The sequence below is a fragment of the Bombina bombina genome, chromosome 1 (assembly GCF_027579735.1).
Source record: "Bombina bombina isolate aBomBom1 chromosome 1, aBomBom1.pri, whole genome shotgun sequence".
NCBI lineage: Eukaryota > Metazoa > Chordata > Amphibia > Anura > Bombinatoridae > Bombina > Bombina bombina.
This window is the reverse complement of record NC_069499.1, coordinates 228,716,764-228,744,438: the sequence shown is the minus strand read 5'-3', so window position 1 is coordinate 228,744,438 and position 27,675 is coordinate 228,716,764.

The window sequence follows — 27,675 nt, the reverse complement described above, 5'->3', positions numbered from 1 at the left end:
ATCTTCTGGTTGCTGAAGGCCTACAACTCATAGATGTCTATGCAATGGCAACCTTTTTAAGTAAGCATTTGGATTTTGATCCAAACCTTCATGAGCCAAAAATAGCTGGTATGTTGTTACTCACTCAAATGTACAAAAGTCCAGTTATTCATATTTTTGAGTTCAAAGGAAAAAAATCCATTACATCATAAATAAAACGCTTATTGACATCACATGCATATTCCAGACATTTCTAAAATTCTTTCCTGTACTTAAGACAATCACCCGTGTTCAATCAAATAAACATGGGTCCTGAAACTATTTTTAAAGCAGCATAAATTCACTAATAGGTTTATTGATTGGCATTTGAAAGCAGACTTTAATTTATCTTAATGTGCACATATTAAACTATATTTAACCAAGTTTGTTGCTTTCCTTTGTATAGTTTTGTGTAATATAGCTACATTATACTGCATCCCTTTTTTTTTTTTTTTTTAACTTTTTCTTTTTTATTATGACAGATAATTGTGTTACTAAGTATATTTTATTGGTATCATAACAATACAAAATATACTTTTCATTGGTACATCACATTTCAAAGAAAAAAAAAAAATCATTTGACATATAATGTATTTTGAGTACCACGACAATACAAAATTTTGATAGGACATATCATTTCGATAAACAATAAACAAGAACTCAAGTTTTTCTCTTATTTTAAACTTCCGCAATTATCTATTTTCTTATAGTATAATAAAAGTAAACCAAAAGGAACACAAAAAAAGAAAAGGGGAGACTCCTTGCCCCTGAGAGTGTGTCCCCCCACACCCGCATCCCCCCAGCACCGACATGTCACAAAGCTCTAAAACAAATTATCGGACCTTTGATCCTCAGCCCTATCTAGGTTAGTACAATTCTCTATATAACGAGACCTGGCTGTGAACATATCTAATAATACTAAATCTACAAAGCTATTTGAATTAAAAAACGGGGCTAAGATGCGTTTTTGCGTTTGAAGAGGGTAAGTTTTAATTACGGGGAGCCATCCCACTAGAAACTTTTTGATTTTTTTTTCACCTGATAATTGTAAATGGAAAGATTTGAATATTATTTGATTCTGAACTTCCCTAATAAAAAGTGAAAAGCTTGGTGCTGCCTTCCCTTTCCAAAACCTCAATATAAGATGTCGAACTAAAAGGATTATTTTATTCAGAATATTTGTGTGCAGCGATTGATTGTCCTTTCGAATTTTAAGGAAAATATCTTCTGACTCTAGTATAATGTTAGCATTATAATATTTATTAAGCCAGAATATAACCTTTTCCCAAAACTGATAAATCTTTGGATATTGGCTAAACATATGCAGAGTATCTGCTTTCAGGTGTGAGCATCGCGGGCAGATGCATTTTTGCAATGGGTACATTTTTCCCATTTTAAAAGGAGTAAGATAATAGTTATTCATCTGTTTCATATGTGATTCTTTCCAAATCATTGAAATCCTGCACTTTTCTAGTGCTTTTAAACTAGCCTCTATATTACCAGGATCTATATTCGGAAAAGAAGGCATCCAAATATTAAATATTTTATTAAGGTAAATTTGACTTTGCTTAGCCAGCATGATGTTATACAATAATGAAATTGATGTGTCTCCAGCTACGAATTTTTGAACACACATCTTAATATCCGCACAATCAATAATTCTACTCAAACACCAGCCCTTATTATAAGCAAAATGTCTTATTTGTAGATATGCGAAAAAATTATTTCTGGGAAGATCAAATTGCTGCATTAGTGATTTATATAATTGTACATCCCCCAAGTTTGATAAGATTTGAAAGACATATTTCAGGCCCTTTTCCTCCCATATCTTAAATTCTTTCTGGTTAATACCAGGAGAGAATTCTGCGTTGCCCATTATTGGTAGATATTCGGTTAAAGAATAATTCACTCCAATTAGGGTACAGAATTTATGCCATGCTGTAATTATATTATTAATCGTGATCAGATCCTTTATACTGCCAGGGATTTTCTTATAGGAGTTATGTAACAGGGCTTTTAATGAAAATGGATAGATAATAAAACTTTCAATCTCAAGTGATGTAAACCAATTGGAATCTGCCAGCCAATCAATTGCCACGTTAATCAGAGCGGCCAAATTATAGAAACTAATATTAGGCAGCGCGAGACCTTCCATACTCCATTTTTGCATACGTTTATTTAAAGAGATACGGGCCTTACTTCCCTTCCAGATACATTTTAGAAACATAATATGTATTATGCCTATATCAGATTTTTTTCTGTAATGGATAAAGTAATCATGGGAAAACAATTGTTTTAATAAGGCTGACTCTTGCAGATATTGATAGCAGGAAGGAGATCCAAACTTCTAAATCTGTTTTAATTTTTTAGATAAGAATTGAAAGTTTAAATTGTACCATTTTTGCGGGGTTTTATGTAAGTGTATGCCCAAGTATGTAAGTGAATCAACTATTTTAAAAGGAATTTCTTGTAAACTAGATCTTGTCTTTTGCGCCCACATAAGTTCATTTTTATCATAATTTATCTTGTACCCAGAAAAGGTACTGAAAAGGTTTAGGCATATCAGTATTAGGGGTATTGATTGAGGAGTATTATATAGGAAGATTAACAGATCATCTGCATATAAAAGAATTTTCAAAGTTTGTGTGGACATCAGAATCCCCTCATAGATTTCCCTTAACCATATAGCCAAGGGTTCAAGTGCTATATTAAAAAGTAGGGGGGAAAGTGGGCAGCCCTGGTACATTTTTTAGTAATATTCCGGGAGCTAATGAGCCGTTGATCAATAAATAAGATATTGGGTTTCTATATATATTATGGGTAAATTGTAGGAATTGATTTTTAAAGCCAAATTTTTCTAATGCTTGAAAAAAATATTCCCATTCAATCGAGTCAAAGGCCTTCTCGGCATCAAGTGTCAACAAAGCTGTCTCATGTTTCAATTGTTTCCCTCTAATATTCTCTATATTCCACATATAATCTAAAAAAGTTGTAACTTTGCGGATGTTTTTGGACAATTTTCTTGATGCCAAGAAGCATGCTTGATCGAGATGTATAATTTTATCAAGGCAGTCCATTAACCTAGCTGCTATGATAGAAGTTAGAATTTTATAGTCTGCATTTAAAACAGATATTGGTCTATATGAGGCAGGTTCTTCTAAGTTTTTACCTTTCCTTGGTATTAATGTTTTTCCAAAGTAGGGTTAATTTCTTCTATCAATATTTTCAAATATTCTGCAGGTAAACCATCTGGGCCTGCTGCCTTGTTTAATTTGGCCTTCTTTACAGCTTTTAAGATTTCCTGCTTCGTTATTGGGGCATTAAAAGTTGTCAGTTGTTCTTCTGTTACCTTAGGTATCTTAACCTTGAACCAAAACGTTGCTTGATTGTCTTTATTACTCTTTGTAGTGGTATATAACTGCTGGTAATATGTAAAAAAAAGTTTTACTAATATCTTTTAAATCAGTGTATCTCTGGTCTCCTTTTTTAATAGCTAATATATAGTTTATTTTCTTCCTATTCTTAACTAAATTGGCCAAGCATTTGACCGAAAAACCACAGTAGCCTCTGAATTTTATGTTTGCCTTAAGTTCCTCTTCCTGAGATATTTGTTTTAAATCTATGTCCCTTTCTTGTCTAACTCTAATGTAATTTCCCCAATTTATATTTGAGGGATCATTATAGTATTTCCTATATGCGTTTTGACTTGATTTGCAAGTTGTATTTCCCTAGCTAGGGCTTTCTTTTTCCTTGTATACATGTATGATTTGATTTCTCCCGCAGCACAGCCTTATGCCTACAATAATCTCTCCATCTCTGTTTCAACCAGTAAATAAATCTAGTATTAGTAAAAAGGTAACGCGGGAAAGCAATAAACTGGCTTTCTGTTTTTGATCTATCCCCTATAAAAATTAACAATGTAATAATGGCATGGTCTGTTATAGAAATATCGCTTATCTGGGGATCAGTTTTATAAATGGAGAGAGATTCGAAGACCAGCAAAAAATCTATTTTTGAGAAAGATTTATGTGATTTGGATTCACATGAGAAAGAAATTAAATTTGGATTTTTAATCCTCCATATATCAACTATCTTTAATTTGTGACAAAAACTTTCAAAATATTTGGCATATTTATTATGCTCTTTCATGTTTTTTTAGAGAATCTTTCTAGCTCTGGGAGAAGGGACATATTAAAGTCACCGCCTATAATAAGATTATCTGATATAAATGGAAATAATTTACCCTTCATTTTTTCTCAAAATTCCTTAGAGAATATGATTGGAGCATAAATGTTACAAAGTATAAACTTGACTTAATTAACTTTTATATGTAAAATAATATATCTGGCATCTATGTCTAATTCTGAATTAATGATCTCATAGGTTAAATTTTTATTTAAGAGGATGGCTACCCCAGCTTTTCTGCTGGTACAGGTTGTCACAATAACCTGCCCAATCAATTTTGATTTTAATTTAGAAATCTCTATTTCCTTCAGATGTGTCTCCTGAAGAAAAACAATACTCAGGTTTTGTTTACCTAATTTTTTAATTAAAAGTTTTCTTTTAATTGGTGACGTAACGCCCTCTATATTCCAGGAAAGTATATTTAAGTTTCTATCTCTATTTGTCATCAAAGTAGGACAACTTCATACTCTAAAAACATGTCCCTAGTAGGGGGAAATGCATAGCAGGGAGACACACAACCCGGGGGGAGAGAGAGAGAGAGAAAAAAAAAAAAAAATAACAGGGAAGGGAAATAAAACATAAATTCATGCCTCCTAACTTGCATGTTTCTCATACACTTATTAAAAACTTATATTTCACAGTTACAGTGGGGCAAAAAAGTATTTAGTCAGCCACCAATTGTGCAAGTTCTCCCACTTAAGAAGATGAGAGAGGCCTGTAATTTTCATCATAGGTATACCTCAACTATGAGAGACAAAATGTGGAAACGAATCCAGACAATCACATTGTCTGATTTGGAAAGAATTTATTTGCAAATTATGGTGGAAAATAAGTATTTGGTCACCTACAAACAAGCAAGATTTCTGGCTTTCGCAGACCTGTATCTTCTTCTTTATAACGCTCCTCTGTCCTCCACTCATTACATGTATTAATGGCACCTGTTTGAACTTGTTATCAGTATAAAAGACACCTGTCCACAACCTCAAACAGTCACACTCCAAACTCCACTATGGTGAAGACCAAAGAGCTGTTGAAGGAGTGCCAGACGTGTCCCCCTGCTTAAGCCAGTACATGTCCGGACCCGTCTGAAGTATGCTAGAGAGCATTTGGATAATTCAGAAGCTGATTGGGAGAATGTCATATGGTTAGATGAAACCAAAGTAGAACTGTTTGGTAGAAACACAACTTGTCGTGTTTGGAGGAGAGAGAACACCATACCTACTGTGAAGCATGGGGGTGGCAACATCATGCTTTGGGGCTGTTTCTCTGCAAAGGGAACAGGACGACTGATCCGTGTACATGAAAGAATGAATGGGGCCATGTATCGTGAGATTTTGAGTGCAAACCTCCTTCCATCAGCAAGGGCATTGAAGATGAAACGTGGCTGGGTCTTTCAGCATGACAATGATCCCAAACACACCGCTCGGGCAACAAAGGAGTGGCTTCGTAAGAAGCATTTTAAGGTCCTGGAGTGGCCTAGCCAGTCTCCAGATCTCAACCCCATAGAAAACCTTTGGAGGGAGTTGAAAGTCTGTGTTGCCCAGCGACAGCCCCAAAACATCACTGCTCTAGAGGAGATCTGCATGCAGGAATGGCCAACATACCAGCAACAGTGTGTGACAATCTTGTGAAGACTTACAGAAAACGTTTGACCTCTGTCATTGCCAGCAAAGGATATATAACAAAGTATTGAGATGAACTTTTGATAGTGACCAAATACTTATTTTCCACCATAATTTGCAAATAAATTCTTTCCAAATCAGACAATGTGATTGTCTGGATTTGTTTCCACATTTTGTCTCTCATAGTTGAGGTATACCTATGATGAAAATTACAGGCCTCTCTCATCTTCTTAAGTGGAAGAACTTGCACAATTGGTGGCTGACTAAATACTTGTTTTCCCCACTGTATTTTTCTCCATGACTAGGTCATTTAAGAAATATCTAATATTATAATGTGCCCTATACGATTCATCACCCATTATCACTTCTTTTAGTGGTTAAGCGTTCTTTTGCTTTGCCGGCTTCAATGAATGTGTGCGTATTACCATTTTCCTGCATTATGATTTTTGCTGGATATAACATGTGAGCTTTCAATCCCTTCTCAATCATTGCTGTACACATTGGGGCCATTATCTTTCTTTTTTGAGCTGTCTCATTAGAGAAATCCTGAAACATTAGGACCTATATTAAATTCATCAAACTTCCTGAACAATCTTAACTTCTCTACCTTATCTTGGAATCTTAATAATTTGAAAATGCACATTCTAGGTTTGGTAATATTGTTTTCATTAGATCTCATGGGGCCTATTCTATGGGCTCTTTCGATAGGTAGGGGGAGGAAATGGGGGGGAGGGAATCCTAGCAATAAAGGGAGTATTTTACATGTAAATTCCATTAAATCTACATATTCTGGTGTTTCTGGCAATCCCACTAATCTTATATTATTTCATCTAGAGCGGTCCTCTAGATCCTCCAGGCGAGATTGCATATTTTGGAGCTTAGATACTTGAACCATTAAGGTTGATTCCTGTAAATTAACTAAGTCCTCCAGGTCAGATATCCTGTTCTCAGCTTCTGTCATTCTACTAGCAAATTGTTTAACCTCAATATTTAACGAAGCTAACTCTGAAGATATACCAGATAACTCTTTCTTAATCATATCAAACTGTGGCGTGAAGAGATTATTTAGCTGGAGCACAAGCGCTTGGGTATCAAGTGGGGCTGGATGTGTCTCAGAAAACTCAGAACTAACATCAGTGATCCTGGTTTTTCTATCTTTTGCTTTAACAGGCATTATGGGTGAGTGCTTTTTCCCCTGTGTGACAAATTTTTCCATTAAGGAAGTGCAAAAATTAAGGAGCTACTTGTTTCAATCTATTATACGCTTATAGTTATACACATCTAAATACCGTTCTTGCATGTATTACATTCTACACGTACTTTAAATATATGTCTCTCTTTATGATATAAACCCTGTGTACAAATGCTTTAGGTAATTTCAACCAGACATAGAGATATTTATGTTTTACACTGATTATTACTCTTATAACCAATAATATTTGACCACTATAACTCAATTCAACAAGGGGTAATTACTCAGTTTACCAAGGGATAATATAGAATTAATATCCCTTCTGCCGGCGCAAGCTGCCAACCATTTAGAGAACCTTAAAGCGACAATCTATAGCAATTCACCACTATCAAACAGCATATTCGGGTTACAACAAAATCAAATGGATATACCTTTGCTATATTACTTTGTATACGGTCTTGTGACCATTTAACTAATGGTACTCCAAAATTTTATGGCAATATTTACAGGTTACAACATTCAATTATCTAAATAGCATTTAGAAATATTTTCCACCCTTTGTGTTCTATATAAAGCGTCAGAGCAAGAAAGAGAAAAACTTTTTATCTATTATAGGGCCATAAAGTCCCGACTGTAGTAGAATGTTTGCTTATTTTAATTGGCCATCAGCATTGTTCACATATCCAATGTCCTTAGGACTAGAAGTGAGTAACCGAGTACTTTTAGCGTAGAAAAAAGGTTCTTTAATTATATATGAATCATCTGGAATTATAACCTCTTATATATTCTTTTAGTATTCTTTTAGGCGTTTTAACGTTCCATAAATAAGCACTCTTTCAATTACTATGCAAATATACTGCCATTTATCAACTGTCCCAAAACAGTTTAATTTCCAGCTTAAGCAAAAAGTGGATGCTAACATACAACAAGGTACATCCAAGTATAAGGCCTCCTTTTTCCTCTTTCCCCCTTCTCTTTCCCTTGAACTTCAAAGTTACTTAATCTTTGCCAGCTGTGGGTCAAAATGCCATTTATACAATTTGACCGTGTTCATAAATGGCAGAGTCATATAAGGGATGTAATGATTATGTTAAACCAGTGAGGAATTTCTGAATATAGATTTACAGGGGAGCCTTAATATATAATCATTAGGATAGATAAAATTTCCAAACCGTGTCTTGCTGTGGGAGCCGTTTCTGTTCCACTGTACCGGTGTTCTGGGGGACGTGATTTTTAACAGAGGGAGGATCAGCATGTAGTTGTCTGTCAACCTCAGCTTCAGCATTCAACCGCCAGGCAGGAGCAACCGGCCCGGATCTCCCCGTGCCCGTTAAAACTTCCGCCTACCAGCGGGCAGCCTGGCTTCTGGTTATATGTTCCACTCGGTAGCTTTGCAGCTTTGTCTACTCCGGTTTGGCCCCTCAGCTTTCTGGTACTTGGGATTAGGTCTTCTTTTCTTTTTTTAAATGCAGCTCTCAGACCGGTCTCCGTGGATACGGATGCGGCAACAGCCGCTACATGAACCGCTACTGCGACTTCCCCCGCTCTGGGTGCTTGCCTGAGGATGCCCGGAACAGCCCTTGATGAGTGCAGAGCCAATGGGCTGTGAGCGTGGGGCGAGGGATCTACCAGCTCTCATGTTCGCTGCCCAAGACACGCAGCGTGTTGTAAGAGCTCCGTCTCTACTGGAAGTCCTCAGGGGCAGCGTTTTCTTGGTTGCTTAGCAACCCTGTTCCTGTCGGGCCCCTTCTGCTGACGTCAGGAGGCCTTCTTATTCTGGCGTCTCCTCTCCTTGGGGCCTGTATGTTTTCACTCGTTGGCTAAGTGAGTAACATTTTTATCTGTGATATTCTGAACCTGTGCCTACTTAATTCTGAACCCTGAATCCCTACCTGCCTGATATTTCGTTGCTGGACATTGCTTACCTGACTATTCCTTTGGTTAACCCCTACCTGCCTGATTACATGTTGCTGGACACTGCTTACCTGACTATTCTATTGGTTAACCCCTACCTGCCTGATTACACGTTGCTGGACACTGCTTACCTGACTATTCTATTGGTTAACCCCTACCTGCCTGATTACACGTTGCTGGACATTGCTTGCCTGATTACTCTTCTGGTTAACCCCTACCTGCCTGATTACACGTTGCTGGACATTGCTTATCTGACTATTCTATTGGTTAACCCCTACCTGCCTGATTACATGTTGCTGGACATTGCTTGCCTTACTATTCTATTGGTTAACCCCTACCTGCCTGATTACACGTTGCTGAACATTGCTTGCTTGATTACTCTATTAATTAATCCTATCTACACGAAGTTTCTTCTCCTGACCCTGCTGTGCCATCTTCCAGTCTATTACTGTGAGTATATTATACTGCAGCTGTCGCAGGGTCAGTCCTGGTATATACTCACTGTGCTAGGGTGTTATTAACCTCATTCTAGCATTTGGGTCTAACTCTGGACTTTACCTACCCTGACATTACATACAGGCCATATAATGGACCCTGGTGAGTTATCCAGAGCTGTGGCTCTACAGGGACAGCTTCTTGGAACCCACTCTGCACACCTGCAATCCCTGGATTCTAAATTGGATCAAATTACTGCTCTTTTGCATAACCTTTCTCCACCTTCTCAAGTCTCTGCAACACCTGTTGTTCCTGCGGCCAGTTCTAACCCTGCATTTAATCCGCCACAACCTGCAGAACAATTTATTCCTAGAATTCCACTACCGGATAAATATGACGGCAATCCTGAAGACTGTCGAGGATTTCTTAATCAGTGCCGCGTTCACTTCAGAAATAATCCTCAGATGTTTGTTTCCTCTTCCTCCAAGATCACCTTTTTAATTTCTCTTATGAAAGGTAAAGTTTTGGCTTGGGTTTCTCCACTGTTGGAAAAGGATGATCCATTGCTCCAGGATATTGACACTTTTGTATCTATATTTTCTTCTGTGTTTGATAAACCTGGTAGATCAGCGGCTGCTGAAGCAGGACTTTTAGATTTAAGACAGGGGTCTCTTTCTGTAGCACAATACGCTATAGAATTCCGGACTTTAGCTGCTGAAACTATTTGGAATCATGGGGCCCTGCGTGCAGCATTTCGTAAAGGTCTTTGTGATCGTTTGAAAGACGAATTGGTTTATAGAGATCTTCCTGATTCTCTAGAAGAACTTATCAACTTATGTATCAAGCTTGATGCTCGTTATTCTGAGCGTCTCCATGAACGTGACCGTAACAGAAGATCCTTTATCAGATCTTCCTTCCATCCTTTGCCTCATTCACCAAAACTTTCTACTCCAAATACTTCTATCTCTGAGTCAAGTGAACCCATGGAGGTTGGTGCAATTAAATTATCCGAAGCTGAACGTCTCAGAAGGCGTAATCTGGGACTATGTCTTTACTGCGGTATTAAGGGGCATATGTTAAAAGATTGTCCAACTCGTCCAGTAAAAGCCAGGGCTTAACTCCAGAAAGAGGGACTGAGTTAAGCCAAAGATCTTTTTCTACCCTCAATCCCAAGCTGTTTGTTCCAGTTACTGTCCGCTTTGGCAACACCAAATTTCAGGCTCAAGCACTCATCGATTCTGGAGCTGCAGGAATGTTTATGGATTCTGAGTTTGTCAATGCTTTTCGTATTCCTTTGCTTTCCAAGAGCCAAGTAATTAAGGTCACTACTGTCAGTGGTCAACCCTTAGGTTCTGGTTTCATTCGATATTCTACCATACCACTTCTCATGTCTGTAGGAGTACTTCATTCCGAAACCATTTGTTTTGACATCATCTCTTCCCCACAGTTTCCTCTCATTTTGGGACTTCCTTGGCTTCAACTACATGATCCAGTTTTTTCCTGGTCTAAAGGAGAGCTTGTTGCTTGGGGATCTTCTTGTTTCAAACAGTGTCTACGGAATACTCCCAAAACTTCTAGTACAGTTGTGGCAGTTTTAGACATTCCTGATTCTTTGCCTGAACAATATCATTCTTTTTGTGATGTCTTTTCTAAAAAAGATGCTGAAGTATTACCTCCACACCGGACCTTTGATTGTCCCATTGACTTATTACCAGGAGCACCTCTACCTAAGGGTAAAACTTACCCACTTTCTCGTCAAGAAAATCTTTCACTTGAGGAAGATATCAAGGATAATTTGGCCCGAGGTTTTATCCGCCCTTCTTCTTCTCCAGTAGGGGCAGGTTTTTTCTTTGTGGAAAAGAAAGATGGAGGTCTTCGTCCTTGCATTGATTATCGAGCTCTTAATCAAATTACAATCAAGAATTGTTATCCACTCCCTCTCATTCCCGAATTATTTGATCGTCTCCAGGGTGCTTCCATCTTTACCAAATTGGATCTTCGTGGGGCATATAATTTGGTCAGAATTCACAAAGGGGACGAGTGGAAAACTGCCTTCAACACTAGGTTTGGACACTACAAATATTTAGTTATGCCTTTTGGGTTATGCAATGCCCCTGCAGTTTTTCAACATTTTGTTAATGAAATATTCAGAGACTATCTTAATCAATTCGTTATTATCTATCTTGATGATATTCTGATTTATTCCCGGACTTTACAGGATCACGTTCATCATGTTACACTAGTACTCCAGAGATTACGTGAAAATTCTCTCTTTGCCAAGCTTGAAAAGTGTTCTTTTCATCAAGAATCTATTCCTTTCCTGGGTTACATTATTTCTCCGTCTGGATTCAAGATGGATTCTGACAAACTGTCGGCTATTCTAGATTGGCCTAGACCTACTTCCTTAAAATCTCTTCAAAGGTTCCTGGGGTTTGCCAATTACTATCGTAAGTTCATAAAATACTTTGCTAACATCTCGGCACCCCTTACTTCTCTTACTAAAAAGGGTCAGGATTGCAAGCATTGGTCTGATCAAGCCTTACAGGCATTTGAATCTCTAAAGTCTGCATTTACTTCGGCTCCCATTCTTTGCCATCCTGTTCCGACTCTCCAATTCATTCTTGAAGTGGATGCTTCTCTAATTGCTGCTGGGGCAGTACTATCTCAACGAAATCCTGTTTCTAGCAAGATTCTTCCTGTGGGATTTTTCTCCAAGAAGTTCAATACTTCCGAACTGAATTATGACGTTGGTAACAAAGAACTGTTAGCTATTAAAATGGCTTTGGAAGAATGGAGACATCTGCTTGAAGGCACTGTTCAACCATTTCTTATTCTCACAGATCATAAAAATCTTCTGTATCTTCATACTGCCAAACGCCTCAACTTCCGTCAAGCCCGATGGGCTCTGTTCTTCTCCAGATTTAATTTTGTCCTGTCTTATATTCCTGGTTCTAAGAATACGAAAGCAGACGCTTTATCTAGACAATTTCTGGCTTCTGATTCTACATTTTTGGATTCTGAACCCATTCTCCGCCCTGCTAAAGTTCTGGCTCAGTTATCTACGTTTCCTTTACAAGCATTACAGTCTGCTCAAGCTTCTGTTCCTTCATCCTATAACATACCTCCTGGGATCTTGTTTGTACCTACAGAATTCCACCTAAAACTTCTTTGTTGGGCTCATGATAATGTTCTGTCTGGACATCCAGGAGTGGGTAATACTTTGTGGAGACTCAAACAACATGTCTGGTGGCCTTCCATGGGCAAAGATGTCAAGGATTATGTTGCAGCTTTTCATTCCTGTACCTCTAATAAACAGTCTTCATCTTTACCTCTTGGTCTCTTACAACCTCTGCCTGTTCCGTATTATCCCTGGTCTCATGTTTCCATGGACTTTATTACAGATCTTCCTAATTCTGCCAGAAACAAGACCATATGGGTTGTGGTAGACAGGTTTTCCAAAGCAGCTCATTTTGTTCCATTAACTGGATTACCATCGGCCCAGAAACTTGCTGAATTGTTTATTCTCCATATCACCAGATTACATGGTTTTCCTTTGGACATCGTTTCTGATCGAGGAGTTCAATTTGTCTCAAGATTTTGGAAATCTCTGTGCAAACAGTTTGGAGTTACCATATCTCTTTCTACTGCTCATCATCCTCAGTCCAACGGTCAAACTGAGCGGGTAAATCAATCTCTTGAGTCCTATCTCAGGCACTATGTTAATCATCAGCACTCCAATTGGTCTCAACTTCTTCCTTTAGCAGAACTTGCTTACAATTCCCGCTTCAACTCTTCTTTACAGACTTCTCCTTTCAAGGCAGCCTATGGATTTGAACCTAGAACTTTTCCTATGTCTTCAGGAGGTTCTGGAGTTCCTGGAGCAGATCGTACAGTGAGAAGTCTTTGTAAACACTGGAAGAAGATTCGGGAAATTCTTCTTCTCTATACTCAAAAGTATAAACGATTTGCTGATCGCAGGCGCCGGAAGGCACCCTCTTTTCGGACTGGAGACAAGGTTTGGATTTCCACCAGATTCATCCGACTCAAACAACCTTGTGCTAAATTGGGTCCCAAATACATCGGACCATTCAGGATTGTTTCCAAGGTATGTTCTACTGCCTACAGGGTGGCTTTACCAGACAACTTGAAGATTCACCCTGTCTTTCACGTATCTCTTCTTAAACCAGCGGTCTCTAACCGGTTTTCCACCAAATGTAGAGTTCCCTCTCCGTTCCTTGTGGATGGTACTTCAGAATTTGAGATCAGTCAAATTCTTGATTCCAGATTACGGGGTAACCGTCTATATTATTTGGTCCATTGGAAGGGATATCCCATCACTGAACGTTCTTGGGAACCTGCTTCTCATGTCCGTGCCTCTGCTTTGATCAAACAGTTCCACGCTCTGAATCCTTCGAAGCCTGTTCGTGTTTCCCGGAGGGGTCCTTGAGGTGGGGGCACTGTCGCGATCGCTCAGCTGCTGATCGCTTCCTTTTTTCCTATGTGTCAGCGCGGTAGCGCTTTCTTGGTTGCTTAGCAACCCTGTTCCTGTTGGCCCCTTCTGCTGACGTCAGGAGGCCTTCTTATTCCGGCGTCTCCTCTCCTCGGGGCCTGTATGTTTTCACTCGTTGGCTAAGTGAGTAACATTTTTATCTGTGATATTCTGAACCTGTGCCTACTTAATTCTGAACCCTGAATCCCTACCTGCCTGATATTTCGTTGCTGGACATTGCTTACCTGACTATTCCTTTGGTTAACCCCTACCTGCCTGATTACACGTTGCTGGACACTGCTTACCTGACTATTCTATTGGTTAACCCCTACCTGCCTGATTACACGTTGCTGGACACTGCTTACCTGACTATTCTATTGGTTAACCCCTACCTGCCTGATTACACGTTGCTGGACATTGCTTGCCTGATTACTCTTCTGGTTAACCCCTACCTGCCTGATTACACGTTGCTGGACATTGCTTATCTGACTATTCTATTGGTTAACCCCTACCTGCCTGATTACACGTTGCTGGACATTGCTTGCTTGATTACTCTACTGGTTAACCCCTACCTGCCTGATTACATGTTGCTGGACATTGCTTGCCTGACTATTCTATTGGTTAACCCCTACCTGCCTGATTACACGTTGCTGAACATTGCTTGCTTGATTACTCTATTAATTAATCCTATCTACACGAAGTTTCTTCTCCTGACCCTGCTGTGCCATCTTCCAGTCTATTACTGTGAGTATATTATACTGCAGCTGTCGCAGGGTCAGATCCTGGTATATACTCACTGTGCTAGGGTGTTATTAACCTCATTCTAGCATTTGGGTCTAACTCTGGACTTTACCTACCCTGACAACCATTCACTAATTTTTCATATATATATCTATATAAATAATAATGTTAATATAAAATATATATATATATAAATATTTATTTAAAATAAAAATTAAATTTTCCTATATGTAATGGACATTGGACTGTGAAATATGTAAAGTAAATAAACAGTAAAACACACGATTAAATATTAATATTAAATAAATATGATCTTTCATGTATTTGACTGCAATGTGTGTGTGTTTGTGTGTATATATATATATATATACATATGTATATATGTGTTTACATGTGTATATATGTATATGTACACATATAAATACATAAATACATATGTTCACATATATACACATAAATAGGATGAAAGATACCAAAATGCTCATTTTTTTTTCAGCACAAGTTTCACGTACATTAAAATACAAACTTCACAGTGCTTTCATTTTTCTCTTTGAGATCCATTAAGCCAGGTGTTTGAACCATGAGTTACAAGATCATTTTTAATAAAAAATAATGTGCGCTTCAATGTGCTTGCACCGCCATTATTGTGATTGTGAATTCAATAATATAGACGCAAGCACTTTGAAACAAACTGTTGTGACCATGTTTAGACTCCCCTATTAATTCCTGGTCAAGAAAGCGCAATCACATTTGAGGGTCTCTTAGGCAGATACATTTTTACTGGGCAACAGGTTCACTCTTTACAGTTTCAGTTATGTTAAAATCTAGTATATATAAGAACATATTATAAGTCCTTTCCATGGAAACCCATACAGTCACCATCTTGTTTTCAGATCATACCAAAATTAAAACGATGCTTTAACAAAAAATAGAAATAAATATTGTCAAAACATACTTGTCAAAGTGACCATATAGCAATAGAAAAAATGGCACACAATCTGCCCATCCTAACAACACAAAAGATGCATTTAGATGGTTTAGCAGTGGTGCTGATGGAAACTAATAGATACAGTAGGTTCCTTTGAACATCAAGACTACACAATACCATTTTAAAACACGATTTTGAAGATAGTGACTAACATGACGATGCAATATTTTAATCAAATATTAAAATAAAAAATAATAATAAAACATAAAAACAAGCCATTTGTAGATGTTGGGGTCCTGAAGTGACTTTTCCTGCAGATCCTCTTAGCTGTACAGAATATCACGTACTCAACACATATACATATGAGACATGGGCATTCTTCTTCGCATTAATACATATTTGTCAGAAATGGTAACTAATATTTCACATTTATTAGTCTCATTTATTTTGTTTTCATTCAGCACAATTGGCGCCAGAGAAAAGGGGCAGAGAACACTGGAAAGGGGGAAGTAGATGAGATGGTTTATCAAATCATTAGTTTGCAGTGATGTACAGAGGGCCTGACCATTCATGTATACAACTTTACCTATCCAATCCTGAAAGAGCATTTCTAAATGATTGACATAAGGGCCAGCAAGTCAGGCATTAAACACCAAACAGGCTTGTCCAATCCATTTTTCAACCTAGCATAGGGAGGTGTTAGTCTAGCTGAACATCAGCCATCTTTAATAACTCTCACTTCAGCTTCTGAATAGTGCAGTTGTGTGTGCCTCTGTCAACTGAGTGTGTTTTTGTTGTTGGAAAAAACCCTTTGTGTGCAGAATCAGATTTGTTCTTGAAGTACAATGTAACTGCACATACTGCATTATTTTGTTTTCACTCTGGGGACCATGGATTTATACTTTTTCTTTACTAGTTTAGTGTTAAAGAGTTGTAGTTTATCATATACTGCAGTGGGAGCATAGCTGGGACTGGTAGGTAGGTCTTCTGCCTTTGTTGGGAAAATGTTTTAATTTAAACCCTTTGTGCTTTACTGCACATTTTTTTATTATTATTTTTTAGGAAATATATTTTTATATATATATATATATATATATATATATATATATATATATTTATATTTATACACAATATATATATTATTATTATTATTGTTATCAATATTAGAGATATATAAATATTATAAATATAAACATTGTTTTTATATTTGCAGTGGGGGCACCGTTGGTAGCATACCTTTTCATTTTGGTGTAAAATATATAATAACTATAATTAATAATAATAATTTCTCAGTGGCTGGCTATTTAGCATGCAGTCCATGTCTCTTGCATATACTCTTACAAGTATACTATCAGTATTACATATATCATAGCACGGTTTACCCCTTATCTAATTGAAACTATCAACAAGATCACAAGTTTTGCCGTATGGTGCGGATGGAATGGCAGGTCTCCCATATTACAAGTTGCGGCGGTATAGCTATACCGCAAGCATTTTAACCTTGTAACTCAACAATCCATTCCGCACTCAAAATACTAATGTTTGAGTGCTGGATTTCCATACCGCTGTATTACAGGTTGTGTGGTCCAGCTGAAATGCTTGCATTATAGTCTATACTGGCGTGATCCATACCGCGATCTGAGACCAGTAGTTATGGATTTTGCGAAACAAAAATGTTCCACAAAACTCATAACTAAAATGTTACAAAGTACACTAACACCCATAAACTATCTATTAACCCCTAAACGGCTGGCCCCCACATCACAAATACTATATTAAACTTATTAACCCTTAATCCGCTGTCCACCCACATAGCCAACACTTTATAAAGCTATTAACCCCTAAACCGCCACCCCCACATTTCTACTACTATAATAAACCTATTAATCTCTAAACCACCGGCCCCCCACATCACTACTACTATAATAAACCTATTAACCCCTAAACTGCCGGCCCCCCCACATCGCAACTACTAAACTAAACTTATTAACCCTAAACCGCTGGCCCCCCACATCACAAATTACTAAATAAAACTATTAACCCCTAAACCTAACACCCCCCAAATTTAAAATTAAATTTAAATTTAAAATATAACTATCTTTAAAATAAATAAATCTTACCTGTGAAATAAAAAAAAACTAAGTTTAAACTATAAAGTCACCTAACATTACTATTTTAAAACAATAAAAAAAACGAAAAATAAAAAAGCCTAAATTACAAATTGAAAAAATCCTAACACTACGAAAAAATAAAAAAATGACATTACGAAAAAATAAAAAAATGACATTACAAAAAAATAAAAAAAATGACATTACAAAAAAATAAAAACTCTAGAATTACGAAAAATAAAAAACTCTAAGATTACAAAACATAAACAAAACTATCCAAAATAATAACAATTAACCCTAATCTAATACCCCTACAAAAAAAACAAAAAAACATCTTACATTTGTAAGCATTGCCCTTAAAAGGACATTCAGCTCTTTTGTGCCCAAAGCCCTAATCTAAAAAAAAACAAAAACACCAAAAATAACCAAAAAAACTAACACTAACCCCAAGAAATCTACTCACAGTTCCTGAAGTCCGGGCATCCATCTATTTATAACAATAATATTAATAATTTCTCAGTGACTGGCTATATTGCACACAGTGCATCTCTCTACTGTTTCTAGTACACAATCAGTATTACATATATCGTAGTACAGTATATCCCTCATCTAATTGAAAACATATTTGTTATTGCAGTGGGGGCACTGTGGGTAACTACAAGTTTGCTACAGGCTCTCTATAGCACCAAAGCAATTAAGTAGCATACTTTTCCATTTGGGTGTAAAATATATAACAACAATAATAACAAGACTGATGTAGCAGCACTTTCTGGAGAAATGCCATGAACTGATGACACCTTGTGTTGTCCCAGATACAAGGTTAAAATGGCTCTTCGAACTTATACCTTGCCAACTTGGAGGGACAAACTGATTTGCAGGGTCCGTGCAGTCCAAAAAGGGGGTCATGCTTTGTGAGGGAATAATTACAACAAAATCACAATCCTGTTCTCTAAACTCAAATCCCAATCTTACCAAAACGCCCCAAAATACCTGTACTCCCTATGGTAAAAAAACATCTACTGCACAAACAGGTAGTAGTGCAAGAAGCAATTAGTATAATACCGAGCTACAAAATCATAAATATATAATATTAAATCAAATCTTCAAGAAAATATATAATTATAAGTGCACATGTGTCTGATACCAGCACTGCTTACTCTACAATAATAAGTCCAATCTTATAAAAGTCTTAAAAAATCTTCAGTTTCTCCAAATTGTTTTAAAATACAGTAGCTTAGATTACGAGTTATGCGTTAGGGTTAAAAGCAGCGTTAAGAGGTCCTAACGCTGCTTTTTAACGCTCGCTGGTATTACATGTCTTGCATGTACAGGTGTACCGCTCACTTTTTTGGCCAGACTCGGAAATACCGCAAATCCACTTACGTCAATTGCTTATCCTATATTTTCAATGGGACTTACATAGCGCCGGTATTACGAGTCTGACCAAAGTGAGCGGTACACCCTCTCCTGTCAAGCCTGGTACCGCATTTTAAAGTCAGTAGTTAAGAGTTTTACACAACAACGCCGTAGCATAAAACTCTTAACTAAAGTGCTAAAAAGTACACTAACACCCATAAACTACCTATTAACCCCTAAACTGAGGCCCCCCCACATAGCAATCACTAAAATAAATATTTTAACCCCTAATCTGCCAAACCGGACATCGCCGCCACTATAATAACCTAACAACCTAACTAGCAACCTAACTACACTTATTAACCCCTAATCTGCCGCCCCCAACGTTGCCACCACTATAATAAACATATTAACCCCTAAACCTACGCACTCCCGCCTCGCAAACATTAGTTAAATATTATTAACCCCTAATCTGCCATCCCTAACATCGCCGCCACCTACCTACATTTATTAACCCCTAATCTGCTGCTCCCAACGTCGCCGCCACTATATTAAATGTATTAACCCCGAAACCTAAGTTTAACCCTAACCCTAACACCCCCTAACTTTAATGTTAATAATTTAGTTAATACAATTAACTAAATTATTCCTATTTAAAACTAAATACTTACCTATAAAATAAACCATAAGATAGCTACAATATAACTAATAGTTACATTGTATCTATCTTAGGGTTTATTTTTATTTTACAGGCAACTTTGTATTTATTTTAACTAGGTACAATAGTTATTAAATAGTTATTAACTATTTAATAACTACATAGTTAAAATAAAGACAAATTTACCTGTAAAATAAAACCTAACCTATGTTACAATTACACCTAACACTACACTATAATTAAATTAATTACCTAAATTAAATACAATTAATTACAATAAAGTACGAAACCGCCCCACTAAATTACAGAAAATAATAAAGAAATTACAAGATTTTTAAACTAATTACACCTACTCTAATCCCCCTAACAAAATAAAAAGCCCCCAAAATAAAAAAAGCCCTACCCTACACTAAATTAAAAATAGCCCTTAAAAGGGCCTTTTGCGGGGCATTGCCCCAAAGTAATCAGCTCTTTTACCTGTAAAAAAAATTACAATTCCCCCCAACATTAAAACCCACCACCCACACAACCAACCCTACTCTAAAACCCACCCAATCCCCACTTAAAAAAACCTAACACTAACCCCTTGAAGATCACCCTACCGGGAGCCGTCTTCACCCAACCGGGCAGAAGTGGACCTCCAGACGGGCAGAAATCTTCATCCAACCGGGCAGAAGTGGTCCTCCAGACGGGCAGAAGTCTTCATCCAGACGGCATCTTCTATCTTCATCCATCCGGCGCGGAGGGGGTCCATCTTCAAGAGATCCAACAAGGAGCATCCTCTTCTGTCCACGGCTGATGACTGAATGAAGGTTCCTTTAAATGACGTTATCCAAAATGGCATCCCGAATTCTATCAGCCATTCAGAATTAAGGTAGAAAAAATCCTATTGGCTGATGCAATCAGCCAATAGGATTGAAATTCAATCCTATTGCCTGATCCAATAAGCCAATAGGATTGAGCTGGCATTCTATTTTTTTTTTGCTGTTCCAATCAGCCAATAGAATGCCAGTTCAATCCTATTGGCTGATCCAATATTATTTTTTTTTGAAGATTTGATTTAGTAAATATGATATATTTATGATTTTGTAGCTGAGTATTATCCTAATTGCTTCTAGTGCTACTTCCCTGTCCTTCATTTGTTGCAACAGCACAAGACAGCTGCATGCCCTCTTCCTCCCTTGAAGGTGATTTTTTTTTAGGTTTATGCACTGTGAGGCCTAACTAGTTCAGCAAGTCTGCTGGCTGCCTGCCGCTGCTCCTGTCCTTCCAAAGTTCCTCCTCTGTGGTGGTCATAATCCATAAATGCCAAATCCTCAGGGAACTTCTGGGACTCTAGGCATGTGATTGTTCTCCTCCTCCCTTGGAGGTGTATTTTTTAAGTTTATATAGGGCGTGGCCTACCTAGTTCAGTAACTCTGCAGCTGCTGCCACTCCTGCTCATCTGTCAATGCCAAATCCTCAGGGAACTGCTGGCAACTGTGTACAAGAGGCTTTAAGCATGTATTTTTCCTCCTCTTCCCTTGGAGGTGTATTCTTCAAGTTTATGTACTGTGAGGTCTACTTAATTTATTAAGTCTGCAGCCTGCTGCTACCACCACTCCTGCCCTTATAATCAGTTAAAGTAACAAATTGTAGCATACTGCTAGATGCTGTGTACAAGGGTCTCTAAGCACGTATATGGTTGTCCTCCTCCCTTGGAGTTGTATTTTTGGGGTTTGTGTACTGGAAGCCTACTTAGTTCAGTAACTCTGCTGCCTGCTGCTGCCTCACCTGCTCCTGCCCTTCCTGCTCTGTGGTTGTTGTCATCAGTTAAAGTAAAAAAATAAAGTAAAACAATAATAGCCAACTGTTGGCTGTTGTGTCCAGTGGACTCTAAGCACATGTTTGTCCTCATCCACTGGAGGTGTATTTTTGGGGTTTGTGTACCGAGGCCTTCCGAGTTGGTTAACTCTATTGCCTGCTGCTGCTTCTCCTGCCCTTCTTGCTCTGTGGTCATCATAATCAGTTAAATTAAAAAATTGAAGCAAACTGTGGGCTGCTGTGCCCAAGGGACTCTAAGCACATGTTGGTCCTCCTCCCTTAGAGGTGTATTTTTGGAGTTTGTGTACCGGAGGCCTACCTAGTTGAGTAACTCTGCTGCCTGATGCTGCATCTCCTGCTCCTGTCCTTACTGCTATATAGTGTTCATCATAAGTTAAAGCAAAAAAATTGTAGAAAACTGAAGCCTCTGTGTCCAAGTGTCTCAATGCATGTGTTTGGAGGTGTATTTTTGGGGTTTGTGTACCGGAGGCCTACCCAAATCAGCAACTCCTGCTGCTGTCTCTCCTGCTCCTGTCCTTCCTGCTGTGTGGTGGTCATTATCAGTTAAAGTAAACAAAATCATAGCATACTGTTGGCCATTGTGTACAAGGGTCTCTAAGCACATGTCTGTCTTCCTCCCTTGGAGGTGCATTTTCTGGGTTTGTGTACTGAAGGCCTACCTAGTTCAGTAAATCTGCTGCCTGTTGCAGCCCTTCCTGCTCTTTGGGATGCTGTGTCCAAGGGACTCTAAGAACATGTCTATCTTCCTCCATTGGAAATGTATCTTTGGGGTTTGAGTACTGAAGGCCTACCTAGTTCAGTAACTATGCTACCTGCAGCTGCCTCTCCTGCTCCTGCCTTTCCTGCTATGTGGTGGTCATCATCAGTTAATGTAAAAAGAATCATAGCAAACTGTTGGACATTGTGCCCTATCTTCTTTGAGCTTGTGTTTGTCCCCTTCATTTGGAGGTGTATTTTTAAGGTTTGTGCACTGGAGGCCTACATAGTTCTGTAACTCTGCTACCGCCACTGCTCCTGCCCTTCCTGTCTGTGGTGGCGATCATCAGGTAAAGTAAAAAATTGTAGCAAACTGTTGGCCGCTGTGTCCAAGGGTTTCCAAGCATGAGTTTGTACTTCTCCTTAGAGGTTTATTTTTGAAGTTTGGGTACTGGAGGCCTACCTAGTACTACTGCTTGCTGCTGCAACTTCTTCTCTTGACCTCCCTGTTCTGTGGTAGTCAACATCTGTCAATACCAAATCCTCAGGGAACTGCTGGCCAATGTGTCCAAATGACTCTCAACACATGTACAAATAGCTGTGAAATAGTTGCAAAGATGTCCAAAATGTCTTTTTGAGGACTTATAAACTGCCTTGAAGTGTTGAATTTGAAAAGTCTAAATGTGGCCTTGAAAAGGTGTTTAAAAGTTACTCGAAAATGGATAGCGATCAATGAGAACTTTTCAGGGCCATAGGAGAAATGGGCTTTTAGTGAGAATCTGAAAACGAGTTTGTGAGTGTAGGAAAGGGTCAAAACACACTATTGTGATTGCATCAAATCAAAAAGTAGACCTTTCAGACAGACAAAATAGCAGAAAAGCCCTCAGCTGATAGATTATGATCATAGCCATAGTTATCTAGGGTCATAAATGCAAAAATGATTAGAATATCCCTTTAAATTGACATTCCTAAGCTAAAATTCAATTGAAACAGCTGAAGCTCAGTTGGGTGAATTCAATACTATAAAACAGTGATGACCAACACATGGGGGCGGCAGATCAATATTTTACCATCCTTAAAGATACATTAAAGCCAAAATATTTCTTTCATGATTCAGATAGAGAATACAACTTTAAACAACATTCCAATTTATTTCTATTATCTAATTTGCTTCATTCTTTAGATATCCTTTGTTGAAGAAATAGCAATGCACATGGGTGAGCCAATCACACGAGGCATCTTTGTGCAACCACCAATCCGCAGCTACTGAGAATATTTATATATGCTTTTCAGCAAAGGATATTAAGAGAATGATGCAAATTAGACAACAGAAGTAAATTGGAAAGTTGCTTAAAATTGCAAGATCTTTCCAAATCATAATGAAAAAATGTGGGTTTCATATCCCTTTAAGGGCTGCATATACATTTATGGCTATTAAACACACAAATAATAATATGTTTTCTACAAATTTCCAGTGGCACCGGGCCAGATTTAGGTAAGATTGCAGGGTACTTTCTATCTGCAGTGCCCCCCCTATCTGCAGTGCCCCCTTTTGCCAAGCAGATGTGAAATCTATTACAGAGGGTCGCATGTGACCCATGGCCCAACAACTGGCCATCAATGCTATAAAAGATGAAAAACAAAAAAGGCGCTACATGGCGCAGTTACACATTAAGGAAATATGTGTGGCGATGACAAATGTAAACTCAGAGTCTTACCTCATAGTTTTGTCAATGTAACGCTTCTTGGCTGCTAGAGCCATTTCATCAGGCCTGAGAAGCATATTGCATTGTCACTATTGTATTTTTATTGGTTTGTAAACTTTCATATTTGTTTGTTTTTTCATTGCTTGGACTTTTATTTTGTCTTGTCTATCTATTTTCTGCCTATAAAATACCTTCGGATTATACAAATAAAACTCACTTAAAAATAGACTACATTATTTGCATTTTAGTTTAGTTATGTATGTTGGAATACATTTGCATTTTGTATTCTTTGCTCTGCTAAATAGAAAATAATAAACACAATAGTTTTCTAAGTTAAAGGGACAGTCTAGCCAAAACTGGATGCATTTCGGTTTTGAATAAAGCATTTTTGTAATATACACGTATTAGCAAAAATGCTTCTAATAAAAGATATAGCAGTTTCAAATGTATATTTCAGCATGCACTGGGTGTACAGCCTGTATAACAGTGTATATTTGCTGTCCCCTCAAAATAACTCAACACACAGCCATTAATGTCTAAACCGTTGGCAACAAAAGTGAGTGCACCCCTAAGTGGAAATATCCAAAATGGGCCCAAAGTATCAATATTTTGTGTGGCCACCATTATTTTCCAGCACTGCCTTAACCCTTTTGGACATGGAGTTCACCAGAGCTTCACAGGTTGCCACTGGAGTCCTCTTCCATTCCTCCATGATGACATCACAGAGCTGGTGGATGTTAGAGACCTTGCGCTCCGCAACCTTCCATTTGAGGATGCCCCACAGATGCTCAATAGGGTTTAGGTCGGGGGACATGCTTGGCCAGTCCATCACCTTTACCCTCAGCTTCTTTAGCAAGGCAGTGGTCGTCTTTGAGGTGTATTTGGGGTAGTTTTCATGTTGGAATACTGCCCTGCGGCTCAGTCTCCGAAGGGAGAGGATCATGCTCTGCTTCAGTATGTCACAGTACATGTTGGCATTCATGGTTCCCTCAAGGAACTGTAGCTCCCCAGTGCCAGCAGCACTCAAGCAGGCCCAGACCATGACACTCCCACCACCATGCTTGACTGTAGGCAAGACACACTTGTCTTTGTAATTCATGTCCTTAGTCTGCTTGTCTTCAGCAAACTGTTTGCACGCTTTCTTGTGCATAATCTTTAGAAGAGGCTACTTTCTGGGACGACAGCCATGCAGACCAATTTGATGCAGTGTGTGGCATTTTCTGAGCACTGACAGGCTGACCCCCCATCCCTTCAACCTCTGCAGCAATGCTGGCAGCACTCATACGTCTATTTCCCAAAGACAACCTTTGGATATGACGCTGAGCACGTGCATTCAACTTCTTTGGTCGACTATGGCAAAGCCTGTTCTGAGTGGAACCTGTCCTGTGAAACCACTGTATGGTCTTGCCCACTGTGCTGCAGCTCAGTTTTAGGGTCTTGGCAATCTTCTTATAGCCTAGGCCATCTTTATGTAGAGCAACAATTCTTATTTTCAGATCCTCAGAGAGTTCTTTGCCCTGAGGTGTCATGTTGAACTTCCAGTGACCAGTATGAGAGAGCAATAACACCAAATTTAACACACCTGCTCCCCATTCACACCTAAGACTTTGTAACACTAACGAGTCACATGACACCGGGGAGGGAAAATGGCTTATTGGGCCCAATTGTGACATTTCCACTTATGGGTTTAATTACTTTTGTTGCCAACGGTTTAGACATTAATGGCTGTGTGTTGAGTTATTTTGAGTGTACAGCAAATTTACACTGTTATACAGGCTGTTCTTTCACTACTTTACATTGTAGCAAAGTGTCATTTCCCTCAGTGATGTCACATGAAAATATATAATAAAACATTTACAAAAATGTGAGGGGTGTACTCACTTTTGTGAGATACTGTAGATAACATTGTGCTAGAACTGAAATAAGAGGGGGCAGTCTGCAGAGGCTTAGATACAAGGTAATCACAAAGGTAATATGCAAAACTGGGGAATGAGTAATAAAAGGATTATTTGTCTTTTAAAACTATAAAAATTTCAGAGTAGACTTCCCCTTTAAAAGAAAAACAGGCAAAGTAAATAATAGTAAATTAAAAATATGTGCATTGCAAAGTTTTTATTAATAATGCGTTATTAAACATTTCATGGTGAGTTACATTTTTTTTTAATTTTCCTTTAGTCCTTTCAAAAACCTGACTCACTGGAGATAAAGTAATGATTAGAATCTATCCTTCCTGCTCATTAAACATAAACCAGAACCATTATTAATTCAACTACCTATTATGCTGCAGAATGTTGGGTGTCTACAGGATAATGACACCTTTTGTTTGTACAGTATGTGTTACGCAAATACAGTATATTTCTGACTCATTCTAGAGAGGATTCTGCATGGGAAAGAGGCAGCTGTGCTGTAAACAAGCCTTTGTTTTGGAAAGATTTTTACTAGAACTGCACAACGCAGCTGGCCTTTTGTAACACGTTTAATATCAAACACAAAAGCACATAGGCTACTTTACAAATGGAAGCACTGGGAATAAACAGGTCCCCTAGTAAAATACAGAACATGAAGGAAATAACACCTGGTTTCACACAAAGTCATTTCCGATATTAAATGTTTTAGGATAAATTAGAGTTAAGGGATTAATAAAAAAATCACATTAAATAGAAACATAACAAAGAAGTGCAAAACACACCATAGTTTAGTAATATCAAGTTGAAGACATAGGGGTAAATTTATCAAAGGTTCAAATGATAATACACTGGAATCCCGTGTCAAATTTGACGTGAGATTGATCCGCCGTAGTTAACAAAGTGCCAAGATCGTCAAATGTTGAAACATGTGACGTAATATACGCTCCCGCGATCTCAAGTTGACGCAGATCGATGCTTGCGTCATTCCAGGTATTTTGGGCCCTATTTATCAAAAGTCTTGCGGACCTGATCCGACAGTGCGGATCAGGTCCGCAAGACCTTGCTAAATGCGGAGAGCAATACGCTCTCCACATTTATCATTGCACCAGCAGCTCACAAGAGCTGCTGGTGCAACACCACCCCCTGCTGACTCGCGGCCAATCGGCCGCCAGCAGGGAGGTGTCAATCAACCCGATCGTGCTCGATCGGGTTGATTTCCGTCGATTCCTGTCCGCCTGCTCAGAGCAGGCAGATAGGGTTATGGAGCAGCGGTCTTTAGACCGCTGCTTCATAACTTGTGTTTCTGGCGAGTCTGAAGACTCGCCAGAAACACGGCCCTTCAAGCTCCGTATGGAGCTTGATAAATATGGGCCTTTGAATTCACATTTGACTCTATTTGAACTTCTTCCCAATTTATCAAACATTCAACAGGTACGCTCAATTCCGTAGCTATCATTCAAACCGCCACCCTTGAGGCCACGAATGCCATAGAAATCAATGGGAGTCTGTAAACACAGAAAGGTTATGTTCGATGCTGCAGACAATGAAGCATATTAGATAATAAAATTAAATTAGAAACTTTATTAAAATTATATACTCTTTCTAAATCAAACAATATTATTGCTCCAAATTTGGTGCACTAGTAGATAAAGGGATAAAAATGAAATAAATACATTACTACTTATGGATTATGTTACATCTTTGGGGGCCCATTTATCAAACTCTGGATGGAGCTTGAGGGCCTGTGTTTCTGGCTCGCCAGAAACACCAGTTATGAAGCAGCGGTCTAAAGATCGCTGCTCCATAACCTGTCCGCCTGCTCTGAGCTATAATCTTAATCTTAAACTGATAGCTCAAAGGGATAGTTTACCTAACATTAAACTGTCATGATTCAGG